The 15,567-nt window shown below is 39.9% G+C and overlaps 2 long non-coding RNA genes across 2 annotated transcripts; one reads left to right on the top strand and one right to left on the bottom strand.

The window, feature by feature from the left end:
• LOC121844224 lies at positions 1-8,139 on the bottom strand. The gene is made up of 2 exons (XR_006081896.1): positions 7,793-8,139; positions 1-1,201 (listed from the first exon to the last, which is right to left on the bottom strand). It is a non-coding gene; the product is annotated as an uncharacterized LOC121844224 (long non-coding RNA).
• Positions 5,815-6,597, top strand: LOC121844225. The gene is made up of 3 exons (XR_006081897.1): positions 5,815-5,924; positions 6,282-6,329; positions 6,469-6,597. It is a non-coding gene; the product is annotated as an uncharacterized LOC121844225 (long non-coding RNA).
• Positions 8,140-15,567: the final 7,428 nt, after the last annotated feature.

Raw genomic sequence — 15,567 nt, 5'->3', positions numbered from 1 at the left:
ACTCTTAGTACAAATGCCAAAACTGATGACACTTGGAATGCCCCATTTTATGTTCAGAACCTTGATTGAGCATTCATTGGAGTTGAACACATCTTTCACCCGAGTTAAGAGATTAGGAGATGCTAGAACGAGGAGCAGAACCAGAATGAGGAGTTCCTCCCTCTTGATAAGGGCCAAATGTCCCCTCCCTTTCCGAAATGTGAAAGATGGTAACACCTGCTAAATCATGGCTTGTTCAAATAACCAGTGATGAAAAACCTAAACACCAGAACCACTGCTGCTAGTTATGGAGCATGTTGAGAAAATGTCAGTCTCATAGTTTCAGTATCCTTATACAGTACATACATAGAAGAAACCATCAGATATAGGGGTATTGTGGCATGTAGTAGAAACCTACAGTAAAAAGGTATGGGTGTAGCCTGGTGCAATTTCTGCCCCATGTAACATTGTTTAAGATCCAATTGTCTATGTCTAATTACTGTAACTAAAAATCAACAACATTCAGATAATGAGTGGAATAAACTAATTTAACACCCAAGTATTTTAGCAGTGATTTGTACACCACACCATCATTTCAAAATGGTAGCACAGTGACCCACTTTGCCCTACTGTATAGAAGTACACTGGCTGAAGAAGAGTGGTGTAGTATTTACAGTCAAATCCATGAATTATTTGGTTTTAGCTTCCAACCTAAATTAAATTGATGTCAATTTATACAGTTGTTTTCAAACTGTACGTAAACTCGACACTATACAATTTTGGTTTCGTGGTTCAGTTTTTAGCAGTTTTCATTATGCACAAATCGTTTTTGGATTCCCTCCAGATATCATTCATGGTTTGGCCGGATATTGACTCATATATCCTGTGATAGGCTTATGTGGACATCTTATTTTCTCAATATGATGACAAATACTGACAGGCGGCCTACATTGTATATTTTCTCAGCACATCCAACTCATAGGGTAGGGCTGCCGTCTTATCGGCTCTTAACCAACCATGCTATTTTCTTTCCTTTTTTTGCGTTGTTCGTAACTTGTTTTGTACATAATGTTGCTGCTACCTTCTCTTATGACCGAAAAGAGCTTCTGGGCATCAGTATTGGGATTACTCACCTCAAAGAAGAACTTCTCGTTCAATTCAATGAGTCGGACGCGAGGGATATACTACAGACACCCGACCAGGCCCAGATCCCTGTGATTTGCTGGAAAAGGAAACGTACGTTTTGCAGAAAGAGATCAGGATGTCTTGTGAGGATCAGGCGACGAGTGGCTAATCTGCCCTTGTCTTCCGTTCTGCTAGCTAACATTCAATCACTGGAAAATAAATGGAACGAACTGAAAGCACGTATATCCTACCAGCGGGACATTAAAAACTGTAATATCTTATGTTTCCGAGTCGTGGCTGAACGACAACATTAAGGACATACGATTAGTTAGGGTCGATTTTCATAAGAATCTGTAATCTGCATTTTTGGACGCCGATTATGGCCAATTACATTGCATTCCATGAGGAAACTGCGTGGCAGCCTGACCACCTGTTACGCGAGTACAGCAAGGAACCAAGGTAAGTTGCTAGCTAGCATTAAACTTACCTTATAAAAAACAATCAATCTTCACAATCACTAGTTAACTACACATAGTTCACGATATTACTAGTTTATCTAACTTGTCCTGTGTTTCATATAATCAATGCGGTGCCTGTTAATTTATCATCAAATCACAGCCTACTTCACCAAACGGCAGATCATTTAACAAAAGCGCATTCGCAAAAAAGGAACAATCGTTGCACGAATGTACCTAAACATATTTTGCCTTAAAATCAATACACCGAAGTATATATTTTTAAACCTGCATATTTAGTTAAATTCATGTTAGCAGGCAATATTAACTAGGAAATTGTGTCACTTCTCTTGCATTCATTGCATACAGTCAGGGTATATGCAACAGTTTGGGCTGTTTGGCTCATTGAAGTAATTTGCCAGAATTGTACATAATTATGACATAACATTGAAGGTTGTGCGATGTAACAGTAATATTTAGTCTTAGGGTTGCCGCCCGTTCTATAAAATACAGAACGGCTCCGTATTTCACTGAAAGAATTAACGTTTTGTTTTCAAAATGAGAGTTTCCGGATTTGACCATATTAATGACCAAAGGCTCGTATTTCTGTGTTTATTATATTATAATTAAGTCTATGATTTGATAGAGCAGTCTGATTGAGCAGTGGTAGGCAGCAGCAGGCTCGTAAGAGTCATTCAAACTTTAGTGCGTTTGCCAGCAGCTCTTAGCAATGCTTGCTTCACGACGCTGTTTATGACTTCAAGCCTATCAACTCCTGAGATTAGTATTGCCAGTCTAAAGTGCCTATTAGAACATTCAACAGTTAAAGGTATATGAAATAAAAATGGTATAGAGAGAAATAGTCGACGCTTCATTTTGGGGCGGCAGGGTAGCCTAGTGGTTAGAGTGTTGGACTAGTAACCGGAAGGTTGCAAGTTCAAACCCCTGAGCTGACAAGGTACAAATCTGTTGTTCTTCCCCTGAACAGGCAGTTAACCCACTGTTCCTAGGCCGTCATTGAAAATAAGAATTTTTTAACTGACTTGCCTGGTTAAATAAAAGGTAAAAAAATATATACATATATATTTTTTAAAGTCCTATAATAACTACGACTTAAAACTTCTTAACTGGGAAAATTGAAGAACTGGGAATATTGAACCACCAGCTTTCGTATGTTCTCATGTTCTGCGCAAGGAACTCAAAAGTTAGCTTTTTTACATGGTACATATTGCACTTTTACTTTCTTCAACACGGTTTTTGCATCTTTTAAACCAAATTGAACATGTTTCATTTATTTGAGACTAGATTTTATTTATGTATTATATCAAGTTAAAATAAAAGAGTTCATTGTTCATTCAGTATTGTTGTAATTGTCATTATTACAAATATATATATATTTTAAAAAATACAATTAAAATAAAAAATTTAATTTATATATAAATGGACTATTAATCATCGGTATTGGCTTTTTTAAGACCTCCAATAACCGGTACCGGCGTTGAAAAATCATAATCGGTCGACCTCTAATAGGTGGTGCACGATATCTAAGGAAGTCGAAGGGTTTTTCTCACCTGAGGTAGAGTATCTCATGATAAGCTGAAGACCACACTATCTACCTAGAGTTTATCTGTATTTTTTGTAGCCATCTACATACTACCAGTTAGAGGCTGGCACTAAAACCACACTCAATGAGCTGTATTCCCCCATAAGCAAACAGGAAAACATTCATCCAGAGGCAGCGCTCCTATTAGCCGGGGACTTTAATGCAGGGAAACTTAAATCCGTTTTACCAAATATCTATCAGCATGTTAAATGTGCAACCAGAGGAAAAAGAACTCTGGACCACCTATACTACACACAGAGACGCTTTCAAAGCTCTCCCTCGCCCTCCATTTGGCAAATCTGACCATAATTCTATTCTCCCGATTCCTGCTTACAAGCAAAAAATTCAAGCAGGAAGCACCAGTGACTCGTTCTATAAAAAAAGTGGTCAGATGAAGCAGATGCTAAACTACAGGACTGTTTTGCTAGCACAGACTGGAGTATGTTCCGGGGTTCTTCCGATGGCATTGGAGTACACCACATCAGTCACTAGCCTCATCAATAAAGTGCATTGATGACGTCGTCCCCACAGTGACTGTACGTACATACACCAACCCGAAGCCATGGATTACAGGCAACATTTGTACTGAGCTAAAGGGTAGAGCTGCCACATTCAAGGAGGGAGACTACACTGGAAGCTTATAAGAAAATACGCTATGCCCTCCGACGAACCATCAAACAGGCAAAGCGCCAATACAGGACTAAGATCGAATCGTACTACACCGGCTCTGACAGGGCTTGCAAACTATAACAGACTACAAAGGGAAGCACAGCCCAGAGCTGCCCAGTGACACGAGCCTACCAGACGAGCCATGTCGCTCGAGGCAAGAAAACACTGAAACATGCATGAGAGCATCAGCTGTTCCAGACGACTGTGTGATCACGCTCTCCACCGCAATGTGAGAAAGACCTTTAAACAGGTCAACATTCACAAGGCCGATGGGCCAGACGGATTATCAGGACGTGTAGTTCGAGCATGCGCTGACCAACTGGCAAGTGTCTTCACTGACATTTTCAACCTCTCCCTCTCCGAGTCTGTAATACGAACATGTTTCAAGCAGACCACCATAATCCCTGTATACAAAGGTAACTTGCCTAAATGGCTACTGACTACCGCTACCGTATGTAGCCATGAAATGCTTTGAAAGTATGGTCATGGCTCACATCTACACCATTATCCTAGAAACCCTAGACCCACTCCAATTTGCATACCACACCAACAGATCCAAAGATGATGCAATCTCTATTGCACTCCACAATGCCCTTCCCCATCTGGACAAAAGGAACACCTATGTGAGACTGCTATTCATTGACAACAGCTCAGCGTTCAACACCATAGTGCCCTTAAAGCTCATCAATAAGCTAAGGACCCTGGGACTAAACACCTTCCTCTGCAACTAGATCCTGGACTTCCTTATGGGCCACCCCCAGGTAGCAAGGGTAGATAACAACACATCCGCCACACTTATCCTCAACAGTTTAGCCCCTCAGGGGTGCATGCTCAGTCCCCTCATGACTGCACGGTAAGGCACGACTCCAACACCATCATTAAGTTTGCTGATGACAACATTGGTCACCGACAACGATGATCCAACCTATAGGGAGGTCAGAGACCTGACTGTGTGGTGCAAGGACAACAACCTCTCCCTCAACGTGATCAAGACAAAGGAGATGATTGTGAACTACAGGAAAAAGGACAGAGCACGCCCCAATTCTCATCGACGGAGCTGCAGTGGAGCAGGTTGAGAGCTTCAGGTTCCTTGGTGTCCACGTCAACAAACTAACATGGACCAAGAACACCAAGACAGTCATGAAAAGGGCACAACAAAACCTATTCCCTCTCAGAAGACTAAAAAGATTTGGCATGGGTCCTCAGATCCTCAAAAGGTTCTACAGCTGCACAATCGAGAGCATCCTGGCTGGTTGCGTCACTGCTTGGTATGGCAACTGCTCGGCCTCCAACCACAAGGCACTACATAGGGTAGTGCGAACAGCCCAGTACATCACTGGGGCCAAGCTCCTTGCCATCCAGGACCTCTATAGCAGGCGGCGTCAGAGGAAGGCCCTAACAATTGTCAAAGACTGCAGTCACCCTAATCATAGACCATTCTCTCTGCTACCCCCCGGGCAAGCTGTACCGGAGCACCAAGTCTAGGTCCAAGAGGCTTCTAAACAGACTCCTGAACAGCTAATCAAATGGCTACCCAGACTATTTGCATTGCCCCACCACGCTGCTGCAACTCTGTTAGTGTCTATACATAGAGTTATTAAAGTGGCTATCTACACGTACATCATTACCTCAACACCTCCACACATTGACTCTGTACCAGTAACACTATTGTTATTTACTGCTGCTCTTTAATTATTTGGTTATTTTTATCTTACTTTTTTAGGGATTTTCTTAAAACTGCATTGTTGGTTAAGGGCTTGTAAGTTAGGGTGACCAGATGTCCCCGTTTTTGGTGGCCTGTCCCCGGAAATGTCCCGGTTTTTAACAGTGCGTTAAAAACAGACTGCAAAGTGAAATAATATTTTACGTGGCAAGAAAGACCGGGCAGCAGAGCCTACCGGTTGATGTCTCAAACGCGTTGTGCTTGTTTTGTCCAGCAGAGGGGCTGCTCGATATAGTAGAAGAAAAAGAGTGAATGAAGCTGCTAACTATTTGCTGGGAGCTAGTTTTAGAGAGACCTGCTGTGGAAAACTCAGCCAGAAGCTAGCAAGTGTCAAGTGAATCCACAACATTACCACAAACAAACAAGCCAGGTAAGTTACAATCGTTTGAGATACTAGCTAGTGATGTTATAATGTCACACTTTATTATATAGTTTGATGATCTGCTCTAAGATTTAAAATAGGTTATGCTAGCTTAGCTATGTCGTTTAAGTTATCTAGCTAGGTTAGCTAGCTACTGTAAATGGTAGCTAGGTTAAAAAACGTTCACACGTAAACATGCAGTGGACGGGCTATTTTGAAAATATGATTATATTAAATGAATGCACAATTAATTATGAGAATATTTATTTTTAGATTACAATTTTAATGGTTTGGCATTATAATAAGTAGTGTGAAAATATATTTTGAAATTTTCATGGATAACATTAGCATAATGTTTTCTGTTAGAGAGTGGAGAGGAGGAAGACTGGATAAGAAGAGTGAAAGAGAGAAAAGGTAAAGATATGATTACAGAGCCTGCCAATTTTTTTTATTCCAAACAATGTTTTTGAAATAAAATACAAAAATGAGGCAAGCAAATGGGAATCTGTTAACCAAAGTATTTTATCTAATAGTGTACTATTTATTATTAAAGATTGGAGAGGAAGGAGAAGGAAAAATGAAGAGAGTAAAAAGAGTGAAGTGATGAGATTGCAGAAGATTGAGGTGGAAATTTGAAGAGAAGGAAAGAAAGAAAGAGCAGTAAGATGAGTGAAGAAAAGAGGAGGAGAAAGATTGGAGAGGAAGGAAAAGAGTAATAAGAGCAGACAGAGGAGGTACAATGGCTCTTCCCAAGAAACGGAATGAATGATATATGGACAACAGCAAGAAATAGGTTCACTGTTCCTACCATCAAGGCCGTGCTTATTGTGAAGACAAACTTCAACCTCCCCTGCCAGGAGTTCATGGAGAAGCAGGCCAAAGACAGAGAAATCCTTAAAGATGATACATTCTTCTGAGAAATATACAGATTAGGTTGGTATAAATTATATTATGTAGTTACCAATCACGTCATTGTCTTATTTCTTTATTGTGTTAAGTATTTCACATATACCATTGCCTGTTTTTTTCTTCAATTTTGCTCACGTTCACTTATGCTCTTATTCTACCCAGACTAGCAGGACCACTGAAGGGCTGTTCAGATCAGACAGTTCTGTCTCGTCTGTAGTATAGTTGTTTTCTCTATCACAGTGTGCCTGTTAGACAAAATACATGAACCCGGAAGTGTCCCCCTTTTTTTATTTCAGAGATAATAACATTGGATATTTTAATGATATATTGACCGCCGAACTGGAAATGTCCCCGGTTTTCATTTCAGAAATCTGGTCTCCTTATTGTAAGTAACGTTAAGCATTTCACTGTAAAGTCTACAACCGTTGTATTCCCGCATGTGACATAAAATTTGATTTGATAGGCCCGACTGTGGACCACATTAGGATCTTGATATGCTAAATAAGGACAATCTGATAGTTATTTGCTTTGAGAACACGCTCAGTAATTTGACGAATATTAACTCCATATCATTATTCGACACTAGCTATCATTGTTGTATTACTTCCGCATAAAGACGCGGGAAAACACAAGTCAGAAAATACCTCAAAGAGGTTAACCGGTGGCTTCAAAGCCTCACAATGGCCAATATATAGCATCAGCAATCCAGTGTTTATATACATAATTGGTGAAGGCGATGCCTAATTATTTCTCCCTGGTTCTGACTTGACCTGCTGGTTGCGCATTGCCTTGTTTCATCAATCTGTGTGCGATGAGCTAGTAGGCTACTTGGCTGAAATTACCACCGTGGTTTCTTTTGTCCTGCTGTTCAAAATCGAACTCATGGTTATTGAAAGGTCAAAGATGAAGACCTAGACATGTTATACACCACAGTAGGCATACTGTTAATACAAGTCAAACAAACTTACCCGATCCATAGTGGAAGCTACTGTATTCGTTCTTCAACGTTTCAAATAACAAACAAGACAGTAAATGTGTACACTGCAGTTAATTTCCTTGTCGTAGCGTTCAAACAAATAAAAGCTCGATCACACCTAATTAATTATCAAAACTCGATTTAAAATGGGGACAAATAAACGTTTCATGTAGACTAATTTTACACCCGAAAAGATCCAGCAAAAGCCTGTGGGTCTTTATTTGGTTTAAAAACGCAAGAGGACGGTAACAAAGCACTTCCTGTTGATGTTTTTCAACTTCTTCTGTGGTGTTTAAATTGTACCGCCACCTACTGTACACAGTCAAACACTTTTCTACAAGTGGGTGATGCGGTTTAGGGATTAATTTATTGCTAGAAAATAACTGTTTGTATTGTCTCAAATATATAGTATGTTAAATGAATGTAAAAAAATGTAGGTTGTTTTTGCTATAATCAATATATCAATAATCTATTTGAACATTAAATTATATTGTCAGATTTTTGGTGTCATCCTCAATGATTGCAACTGCATTTTGTCCACGTGTGGTTGCATTATTTTAACATTTGCAACTAACATCACAACAATTGTAAGGTATTTATAGAAACAACAAAAACAACTTGCTGTCTATGGCTGGCTGTGGTTTGCTGTAAAGTGGCAGGCCGGATTTGAGATGAGTGAAATCCCTTGCTATTGTCTTTCAAATTAGACCATGGCTAGGTGGCTCGAGTTGGGCCTCTTTGCCTCTTCCTCTCTGACAACGTTCTCTTCCAGAGTCCAGATATTGTTATTGGCTGAGGCCCAGTAAGAGTAGCCTCGTAAATAACAGACTGATTACCACTACGCTATCCGTGCAGTGAACCAGTAAAGCCAGTGACGATTTCAGCATGTAAATCTTGGTGGGGCAAACCCCAAACATTTTTGGGGATGCATGACAGCAAAGCAACAACAGAACACTAAACAATACATTAATTGCACTGTAACAGTGACAAACATTGCCCACAAAGTATTAGGGCCTACGTAAAGCTGTCCCAACAGCAGAGCTATCTTTTCAGCACCATGGAGTGAATCTTTACCCTTACTATTAACGGCGCCTTGTCTGGCAGCCTTACAGTTCATTCAGCCTCATTTACTGCCTTTAAAAAAAACATAGCTGATATGGCTGACTTGCTTAAACAAATGTGGTTTCTACTGACAATTGAGATGTACAAACTAGGACATAAGGGAACGATGAGCAGATGAGGCAATCCGTAATTTCAATTAAGACAATGAACAACGCAGTAGTAATCAATATAAAGTAACAGTCAATATAACTATTTGTTCAGCACTTTTGAAATGTACAGTGACAGAATTCAGAATATGGGCTGGTCTTACAGTAGGCTATTCTCCCTGTACACCAAGTCAGACTGTAGGATAAATAAAGGGGTATGTAAGCAGACGATGAAAGCTCTTACAATATTCAATTTATCGAAAACAGGCTATAGGCTAAACATACACCACCAAGTCAGAACAGTAGGCTAAGTTATGAGGGGGAAAGGTACCAGATTATTAAGGTGAGGCACATGGGCCATTAACAGCTTACTACACAACATACACTTAGTATTACCTACTTAACTACAGTATACATATCTCCCTGGCATATTACATCATTTATGCAGCAGCATACAAGACATTTTTGGACTCACCATGTGGCCCTGTGCTCACTTGAACAGGAAGGTGGTGCGACGGTCCTTCTTGTGGGCAAATTTTGTAACCAAAGTCTGGCATTCTTTGGATTTATGGTGCTTTCAAGACAACTGAAAACTCTGGGAAAAAACAAAGGTGAATCATGACGTCAGTGATTTTCAGGTCAAAGTTCTAGAGGCCCAAGTTCACTAAATGGAATTCCGAGTTGGATGACCGTTCAAACCGTATTTTCCCAGTCGAGCTCTCCCCAAAGATTTTTCTGTGACCTAACCTGTGTTCGAATACACATACTAACGAGAGGTCGACCGATTATGATTTTTCAACCTCGATACCGATACCGATTATTGGAGGACCAAAAAAGCCGATGCCGATTAAAATCAGCCAATTTGTATTTATTTATTTGTAATAATGACAATTACAACAATACTGAATGAACACTTATTTTAACTTAATATAATACATCAATAAAATCAATTTAGCCTCAAATAAATAATGAAACATGTTCAATTTAAAAACAAAGTGTTGGAGAAGAACGTAAAAGTGCAATATGTGCCATGTAAGAAAGCTAACGTTTCAGTTCCTTGCTCAGAACATATGAAAGCTGGTGGTTTCTTTTAACATGAGTCTTCAATATTCCCAGGTAAGAAGTTTTAGGTTGTAGTTATATGAATTACAGGACTATTTCCCTCTATACCATTTGTATTTCATTAACCTTTGACTATTGGATGTTCTTATAGGCACTTTAGTATTGCCAGTGTAACGGTATAGCTTCCGTCCCTCTCATTGCTCCTCCCTGGGCTCGAACCAGAAACACAACGACAACAGCCACATTCGATGCAGCGTTACCCATGCAGAGCAAGGGAAACAACCACAGGCTCAGAGCGAGTGACGTTTGAAGCGCTATTAGCGCGCGCTAAATAGCTAGCCATTTCACTTCAGTTACACCAGCCTCATGTCGGGAGTTGACAGGCTTGAAGTCAAACAGCGCAAAGCTTGACGCACAACGAAGAGCTGCTAGCAACTTACCTTGGCTTACTGCATTCGCGTAACAGGCAGTTAGTCTCCTTGTGGAGTGCAATGAGAGGCAGGTCATTATTGCGTTGGACTAGGTAACTGTAAGGTTGCAAGATTGGTTCCCCCGAGCTGACAAGGTGCCAATCTGTCGTTCTGCCCCTGAACGAGGCAGTTAACCCACCATTCCTAAGCCGTCATTGAAAATAAGAATGTGTTCTTAACTGACTTGTCTAGTTAAATAAAGGTGTAAAAAAAATATATATATATTTAAATGACAAAATCGGTGTCCAAAAGTACAGATTTCCGATTGTTATGAAAACTTGAAAATAGGCCCTAATTAAATCGGTCGACCTCTAATACTAACCACACTAACCATACTATTTGTGAGGTAAATTGAGTATGTAGTGTGCTTATTAGTCATAGTTAGTATGCCAAAAAGTCCCGGGTTGTCATACTACATTCGCCAAAATATGAGGTATACAAGCAATGGACACCATTTCCGTACCTTTTGGGTGCATAATGAAATTCAGAAAATGGGCTTGGCTTTACAACGTTTTCAGGTTGGAAGAAAATATGCAGTCGAAGGCCGACAAGAGGGGATACAAATTCATTGCTAATTATGACAAATGTTAAGAAAATGTGCAACACAGCGTAACTAGAGAACATTACCAACCCCTATGTTCTGTATTCTCCACTGGCTGCCCCACAACCACAGAAAGCACTGAGGCTTGAAACACCTGCATTTTGGAGCTGCCTTAAGAAAGAAACGTTTGTATGCAGCTTTATTAACTCAATTATTTATACATTTTTAAAAATAGTTTGCAAACTGATATGAAACATGTATTAATGGAAAAACAACAGCCAACATTTTATTTTTTTTACAAATATATCTATTTTCTGCCCACATGCCCTGAATGACGGGTCGCCATACAGTATTTAAGGCGGTGCTTCCTCCACAGAAGTCAGGCATTCGGAAATGGTCTTCTTCGGCGTCATGGCATTTGCATGGTTGTGCATGCTGCCACCTACTCTGCAGTAGTGGGCGTTTCAATCATGTTACATACAAAAAAAGAAAGACAATTTCACCACCAACCAAACCGACACCTATATACCACTATCTCATAATAAATATATATATATATATATATACCACTATCTCATAATAAATAAATATATATATATATACCACTATCTCATAATAAATAAATATATATATATATACCACTATCTCATAATAAATAAATATATATATATATACCACTATCTCATAATAAATATATATATATATATATATACCACTATAATAAATATATATATATATATATATACATAATAAATATACTATATATATAAATACCACTATCTCATAATAAATATATATATATATATATATACCCACTATCTCATAATAAATATATATATATATATATACCACTATCTCATAATAAATAAATATATATATATATACCACTATCTCATAATAAATAAATATATATATATATACCACTATCTCATAATAAATAAATATATATATACCACCACTATCTCATAATAAATATATATATATATATATACCACTATCTCATAATAAATATATATATATATATATATACCACTATCTCATAATAAATAAATATATATATACCACTATCTCATAATAAATATATATATATAGTTGAAGTCGGAAGCTTACATACACTTAGGTTGGAGTCAATAAAACTCGTTTTATAACCACTCCACAAATTTCTTGTGAACAAACTATAGTTTTGGCAACTCGGTTAAGACGTCTACTTTGTGCATGACAAGTCATTTTTCCAACAATTGTTTACAGACAGATTATTTCACTTATAATTCACTGCATCACAATTTCAGTGGGTCAGAAGTTTACATACACTAAGTTGACTGTGCCTTTAATCAGCTTGGAAAATTCCAGAAAATAATGTCATGGCTTTAAAAGCTTCTGATAGGCTAATTGACATTTGAGTCAATTGGAGGTGTACCTGTGGATGTATTTCAAGGCCTACCTTCAAACTCAGTGCCTCTTTGCTTTGCTCAGGAAGGAGACGCGTTCTGTCTCCTAGAGATTAACGTACATTGATGCGAAAAGTGCAAATCAATCCCAGAACAACAGCAAAGGACCTTGTGAAGATGCTGGAGGAAACAGGCACAAAAGTATCTGTATCCACAGTAAAATGAGTCCTATATCGACAACCTGAAAGGCCGCTCAGCAAGGAAGAAGCCACTGCTCCAAAACTGCCATAAAAAAGCCAGACTATGGTTTGCAACTGCACCACATGGGGACAAAGATTGTACTTTTTGGAGAAATGTCCTCTGGTCTGATGAAACAAAAATAGAACTGTTTGGCCATAATGACCATCGTTATGCTTGGGGGTGGCAGCATCATGTTGTGGGGGTGATTTGCTGCACGAGGTACTGGTGCACTTCACAAAATAGATGGCATGGTGAGGATGGGAAAATTATGTGGATATATTGAAGCAACATCTCAAGACATCAGTCAGGAAGTTAAAGCTTGGTCGCAAATGGGTCTTCCAAATGGACAATGACCCCAAGCATACTTCCAAAGTTGTGGCAAAATGGCTTAAGGACAACAAAGTCAAGGTATTGGAGTGGCCATTACAAAGCCCTGACCTCAATCCTATAGAACATTTGTGGGCAGAACTGAAAAGGTGTGTGCAAGCAAGGATGTCTACAAACCTGACTCAGTTACACCAGCTCTGTCAGGAGGAATGGGCCAAAATTCACCCAACTTATTGTGGGAAGCTTGTAGAAGGCTACCCGAAACGTTTGACCCAAGTTAAACAATTTAAAGGCAATGCTACCAAATACTAATTTAGAGTATGTAAACTTATGACCCACTGGGAATATTTTTCTGACATTTCACATTCTTAAAATAAAGTGGTGATCCTTATTGACCTAAGACAGGGAATTTCTACTATGATTAAATGTCAGGAATTGTGAAAAACTGAGTTTAAATGCATTTGGCTAAGGTGTATGTAAACTTCTGACTTCAACTGTAACACTCAGCAAAAAATGAAAACGGCCCTTATTCAGGACCCTGTCTTTCAAAGATAATTTTAAAAACCCAAATAATTTCACACATCTTCATTGTAAAGGGTTTAAACACTGTTTCCATGCTTTTTCAATGAACCATAAACAATTAATCAACATGCACCTGTGGAGCGGTCGTTAAGACACTTACAGCTTACAGACGGTAGGCAATTAAGGTCACAGTTATGAAAACATAGGCCTCTCATTAGTGTCCTTTCTACTGACTCTGAAAAACACCAAAAGAAAGATGTCCAGGATCCCTTGCTCACCTGCATGAATGTGCCTTAGGTATGCTGCAAGGAGGCATGAGGACTGCAGATGTGGCCAGGGCAATAAATTGCAATGTCCGTACTGTGAGACACCGAAGACTACAGGGAGACAGGACGGACAGCTGATCGTCCTCGCAGTGGCAGACCACGTGTAACACCTGTACAGGATCGGTACATTTGAACATCACACCTGCCGGACAGGTACAGGATAGCAACAACAACTGCCTGAGTTACACCAGGAACACACAATGCCGCCATCAGTGCTCAGACTGTCCGCAATAGGCTGAGAGAGGCTGGACTGAGGGCTTGTAGGCCTGTTGTAAGGCAGGTCCTCACCAGACATGACCGGCAACAACTTCACCTACGGGCACAAACCCACCGTCACTGGACCAGACAGGACTGGCAAAAGTGCTGTTCACTGACGAATCGCGGTTTTGTCTCACCAGAGGTGATGGTCGGATTCGCGTTTATCGTAGAAGTTATGAGCGTTACACCGAGGCCTGTACTCTGGAGCTGGATTGATTTGGAGGTGGAGGGTCTCTCATGGTCTGGGGCATTGTGTTACAGCATCATCAGACTGAGCTTGATGTCATTGCAGGCAATCTCAACGCTGTGCTTTACAGGGAAGACATCCTCCTCCCTCATGTGGTACCCTTCCTGCAGGCTCATCCTGACATGACCCTCCAGCATGACAATGCCACCAGCCATATTGCTCGTTCTGTGTGTGATTTCCTGCAAGACTGGAATGTCAGAGTTCTGCCATGGCCAGCGAAGAGCCCGGATCTCAATCCCATTGAGCACGTCTGGGAGCTGTTGGATCGGAGGGTGAGGCCTAGGACCATTCCCAACAGAAATGTCCGGGAACTTGCAGGTGCCTTGGTGGAAGAGTGGGGTAACATCTCACAGCAAGAACTGGCAAATCTGGTGCAGTCCATGAGGAGGAGGAGATGCACTGCAGTACTTAGTGCACCTGGTATACCAGATACTGACTATACATTTTGACCCCCACTCTGTTCAGGGACACATTATTCAATTTCTGTTAGTCACATGTCTGTGGAACTTGTTCAGTTTATGTCTCTGTTTATCTTATGTTCATACAAATATACAAATATTTACACATGTTAAGTTTGCTGAAAATAAACGCAGTTGACAGTGTGAGGACGTTTCTTTTTTTTGCTGAGTTCATATATATTTCTTTCTCAAAATATCTATTAACTCTCCTGCAGTAAAATATTGTACAACCAGGTACTTCTCAGCAGCTACCACCTACACATTAAAAACCCACTACCCCATTCCACTACTTTGACCCGATCTGCTCCTGCACCACCCCTACAGCCTGGGAGGACGGGACATCACCCTTCAACACACCATGCAACTCTTCTGAAGCCAAATCTCATATAGCCAAATAAGTCTCTGCAGCTGCCACCACAGCATCTATTTTCTGTGATTTTACGTTCAATTTCTGGGGTACAAGATATTACATTACACATCTAAAAGTTATTACATTAACCGGTGTTACAAGATAATATGCACAGTTCTTGCCTTGAGCGATTATCCAATGTATCATTGATTCGTTTTATGAGCACACACACACACACACACAGGTTGACTATGACATCTTCTATGATAACATTTATCCATTTAAATCCCATTGTGTGATATTACATAGACACAGGGGAGACCTGATGCTGGATCAGAGCTGCATATTATGCTCCAGGTTACCATGGTGAT

This window comes from Oncorhynchus tshawytscha, unplaced genomic scaffold (genome assembly GCF_018296145.1).
Source record: "Oncorhynchus tshawytscha isolate Ot180627B unplaced genomic scaffold, Otsh_v2.0 Un_contig_19232_pilon_pilon, whole genome shotgun sequence".
NCBI lineage: Eukaryota > Metazoa > Chordata > Actinopteri > Salmoniformes > Salmonidae > Oncorhynchus > Oncorhynchus tshawytscha.
Note: the sequence above shows the minus strand (reverse complement) of the source record. Positions and strands in the feature narration are given on the sequence as shown.